The sequence below is a fragment of the Lolium rigidum genome, chromosome 7 (genome assembly GCF_022539505.1).
Source record: "Lolium rigidum isolate FL_2022 chromosome 7, APGP_CSIRO_Lrig_0.1, whole genome shotgun sequence".
NCBI lineage: Eukaryota > Viridiplantae > Streptophyta > Magnoliopsida > Poales > Poaceae > Lolium > Lolium rigidum.
In genome coordinates this window covers 168,635,663-168,640,687 of record NC_061514.1, presented here as the reverse complement: position 1 = coordinate 168,640,687, position 5,025 = coordinate 168,635,663, and positions in this window count along the sequence as shown.

Genomic DNA, 5,025 nt, shown 5'->3' with positions numbered 1-5,025 from the left:
GGAGGTCTTCAACGTTTTTCGCACGTCGGCGTCTCACTGGCATGCCCGGCTTTTTGCATCGACATGAGCTTCCTACGTCGTCTAATAATTAATTTTTAGCAATTTGTGATGCTTGTTAACAGGGAAAGAGTCATCAGTTACCATTTATGTCTTCAGCTCGAGTTGTTACTACACCATTAGAGCTTGTGTTTTCCGATGTATGGGGTCCTGCCCAAACCCCTGTCAGTGGTCATAAATATTATGGCAGTTTGATTGACGCCTACAGTCGCTTTACGTGGCTTTATCTACTGAAAACCAAAGCTGATGTGTTTAATGTGTTCTTACAGTTTCAATTGCATGTTGAGAGACTCCTACAACATAAGATCATTCATGTTCAGTCAGACTGGGGGTGAATATCACAACCTTAATTCTTTCTTTAATAAGCTTGGGATATCCTTACACTTCTTGCTCATGCCTCTGTGCATTTTCGGTTTTGGAGTGATGCTTTTACCACTGCTTGTTTCTTGATCAATAGACTTCCTAATAGAGTATTAAATATGAAGACACCACTTTAACTATTGTTTAATGAATTCCCTGACTACACTTTCTTGAATTTTTTTGGCTGTGCATGTTGGCCGCATCTTCGCCCCTACAACAGTCGCAAGCTTGAGTTTCGCTCCAAAAAATGTGTCTTCCTTTGGTATAGTGCTCTTCATAAAGGCTACAAGTGTCTCCATGTTCCCACAAATAGAGTCTATATTTCCCGTTACGTTGTGTTCTCCTTTTTCGACTATGCCATCTTCTACCTCGTTGTCATCATCCACTAATACCTCCATTATTTCGCCTGATCAACTTGAGGATGTTGCATATTCGTCTCTGTTATTGCCTAACCACGGTGCAGGTACCGAACATGACGCTCGCCTCGAGCTCCTTCACGAACCTGAGTCGCCAGGACCTGCTTCTGCCGACTGCGACGTCGATCGCTGCATGGGACATGCAGCATGCACGCGCCCCGAGGACCCCTCCTTGGCTCCGCATGGCCCAGCTGTTCCGTCGCCCGCGCGGTCGGCTGGCCGTGGGCCGCCTTTTCCTCCCACGTCACATGCGCGGTCTTCACCGCTCGCCTCGCCTGCGCTGTCTCCACCGCCCGCGTCGCCACCGCCTGCCTCACCTAGGCCGGTCTCGCCTGCGCCCGCCTCACCCGGGTCGGACTAGCTAGCGTCCGCCTCGCCTGTGCCCGGGAGTCCGTCTCCCGCACTGTCACAATCCCATTTTTCACAACATGCATGTTTTTAATATTGAAAAATTAGAGCCAACACAAACTTTTATTTCTTGTGACTATGTGTGTGCTTAGGGTAGATTCTTGCATATAGTTTGAGTAGATTCTTTTTGTGTGCAAATCCAACTAAAACCCCTGCACCAAAGTTTGACACCAGTTTGAATTATTAGGGTTTTCCCCCTCTCTTATGCAAACCCTCCCACTCACATTTGTTCACTGGATCAAAACCCTAATTAAACCCCTAACTTAGTCTCAACACCCCACCTTGCTAAGAGGGAACACTCCCCTCTCTTATTTTTGGTGGAGACACCATCCCCTAGTCTGACACCATAATCACCACCACTACACCACTTTTTCCCTCTCTTTTTCTCCAACACTTGTGCACTTGCTTTCTTTTTCAAATTTTGGCAAATGCACTCATGGAATGGCCCCTCTCTTTTCACCTTTTCCCCTCCACCTCTCTATCTCTCTTTCTCTCTTTGTCTCTGAATGAGAGACAAGAGAGGGGACACTTCCCCATCTCTTCTCATCTCTTTTCCCTCTCCTTTATCTTCCCTGGTTTGGGCCGAGGACACCACCCTCTCTTCCTTCTACCCTGGCCCAGCGCTGGCACCCACTTCCGTCTCCCTTTCAGCCCAGGCCACCAGCACCCCCTCTCCCGCTAAAACCCTAGCCCCTGAGCACTCGCGCGCGCACACACACGCTGGCCACACACGCAAGCCATCATGGCGTTGACGCCTCGCACGCCGCGCCATCAGCCTCGACCCTCCCCCACGACGCCTCGGTTCCCTCCCCTGCTGACGCCACCCAGGCGACGTCACCCTGGCCCCACGCGGTGACGCTAGCCCTCGCCCCTCCGTTGTCCAATGCCACCGCCCGCTCCCCGTCTGTCCCTCTCCCCTCCTATAAAATGCACTCAAACGCCACCACCGCCCCCTTTCAGCCCCCTCACTCACTCACCCACCCTCTCTGCACCGCCCCAGAGCTGCTCGAGCTGCTGCTGCTGCCTCTCCTCGTCGACGCGCACCGTGGTCACCGCATGGGTGACACGCAGGTGGATGCCGCCACGATGCTGCCATCGCCTCTCCTCTTTGTTCATCACCGTCCCCACCTCCTGCAGATCCTAACCAGCCCCTCCCTGCCTCTCTAACGCGCAGATCCGCCGCGGAACATCGACGCCCATGATACGCCGACGCCGCCCGAGACGGAGACGGAGCCGTGCGAGGAGGAGCAACCATGTCGGGACGCCGCCAGGACCTCCACGCGCAGCACCGCCACGCCACCGACTCACATGCCCCTCGCCACACCGTCCCCAACCGCCGGTAAGCCGCGCCGGTCCCTTTCTTCCTCTCTGCCGGCGAGTGCGACGCACACGTGAAGGAGACGACGGCCCCAGGCCGTCTGATCTCCATACCGTGGCTGCATGGGCCATGCACGCCACGGTGGACGCGCAGGCCTGGCCCGCCCCGGGCCCCTGGCCTTTTTTATTTTTATGTTTTTTCGCTGCCACCTGGAAAACCACTTGGGCCGGCCCATCTCTGTGCACCTGGCACGGCCCAAATCTTCCCGCGTTTATTTTGTTTGAAAAATTAAAATTTGCTGTTTAAAAGTGAAAAGCATCTGTGAGCCGTTTTGTAAATAACTGGAGTTTGGCAACGTCCGATTTAGGTAATTCTAATTGCAGTAGAGCCCGTATGAAATTATCTTTCTAATGCCATTGGCCTTGTATTTTTAGTATTTTTGTACAGTTTCTAGTGTATTAAACTTGTTAAATGTATTCTGCTTAGTATATCCAATTCCTAAAATTGTTGGATTAACATTTTTGGATGAATCCAATTATGTTGATCCTGTTTTGGTACTGTCCATTTAGGAAAAATACTGCTAGTCTATGTTCATGCATTTTTTGTCTCTGTTAGTATGTGAATGTATGTTACATGCAATATTAGAACCAAAATTCTTTTGACTTCACTCAAACTCTTCACACCACTTTGTTAAAAAAATAGCCAATTCATGTTTTGTTACTGTCAAACAAACACCCCTGCATATTCTTGCTTTGCTTTACTTAAACACTTGGTTTTGGAATTGTGTGTAATTGTATGTATTATTTGTCTTTGCGACGATAGATACGAACGAGGGTGAAGTTGAAGTGGAGGATTTTGGAGAAGGATTTGAAGAATACCAGGGACAAGCCAACCAAGGCAAGCCATCTATTGATCTATGATTGTTGTGTCTCATATTGTTGACACCTTGTTGTTATTCTTGTCTCTTGATCTATTGTGTGTTAGTCCATTTTATCTTGTCAAAGCATGCTTTTTATTAAGCATGATGATCCTCTTGGTCATACCTTATGCACCTCTTAGTGGTGCGCTGGCATGTTGGAGTGTAAGGCTGCTACTACTCCCATGTCCACCACTGAGACTATTTCTGCTACTAATGGGACTCTCCTATCTGCTGATGGTGCTACTAACTACAAAAGCCTTGTTGGGGCTCTTCAGTACCTTACCATCACACACAGCCTGGTATTTCATATGCAGTTAACCGTGTCTGCCAGTATCTTCATGCTCCTCGAGAGCCCCACTTGACTGCCGTCAAGCGTATTCTGCGTTACGTTCGCTCTACTGCTACTTATGGACTTCATCTTCGGCCAACACCCTCTGGTGTGCTTTCGGCATTCAGTGATGCAGACTGGGCTGGTAATCCAGATGATAGGCGATCCACGGGGGATATGCTGTATTCTTTGGTCTGAATTTGATCGCCTGGAGTGCTCGGAAACAGGCTACAGTTTCATGCCCGAACGAAACACATCGAAGTTGATTATCACTTTGTGAGAGAACGTGTTGCACAGAAGTTTCTGCAGATGAAGTTCATATCTTCTAAGAGCATCTCCACTCGTTGGCGCTCCCCACGCCCAAATCCGGCGAAATTTTCGTCCGGATTGGAGGAAAATTTGGCCTGGGGAGCGCCAAAGTTCCAGCCGCCCCCCCGGCAGGAAACCCCCAACCTCGACCATTTGGCATATTTCAAACAAATTCGACATAAAATTTAACAAGTTCGGCGAACAAGAGTCAGAAAATTGCTGAAATAAGTTCGGCGATAATCAGTACAATGTTTAACAAGTGCTGAAAGAAATGAAGCACACAATTTCACAAGTTTTGAAACAAATTAAGACAGACTAGTTGGCGTCGGCGTTGGCGTTGCCTCGGAGCGTCCATATGTGCTCCACCAGATCATCTTGCAGCTATTGATGCATTGTAGAGTCTCGAATCTCCTAGCGCATAGCAATGAAGGCGGCCCATGATGTCGGCACCTGGTGATTAGGCTGTGCAAGAGGACCCTCTCTCTCATATGGTGCTTCTTGCTCAGCCAGAGGAACCGGATGTTTTCGCTCATTTTCAATAATCATATTGTGTAAGCACACACAACAGTTCATCGCCTCCCACATCTGATCTTTGGACCAAGTCATAGCGGGGAACCGGACGACAGCAAATCTCTGTTGGAGGACACCAAATGCACACTCGACGTCTTTTCAGCAAGCTTCTTGTTTCTTTACAAACTCGCAAAGTTTGGGGGTGCTAGGTTTTGAGATAGTCTTCACAAATGTTGCCCACTTTGGATAGATACCTGATACGTCCAAAACGTATCTACTTTCTCGAACACTTTTGCTATTGTTTTGCCTCTAATTTGTGTATTTTGGATGCAACTAACACGGACTAACGCTGTTTTCGTAGAACCGTTCCGGTGTCTCGTTTTGTGCAGAAATCCAACTT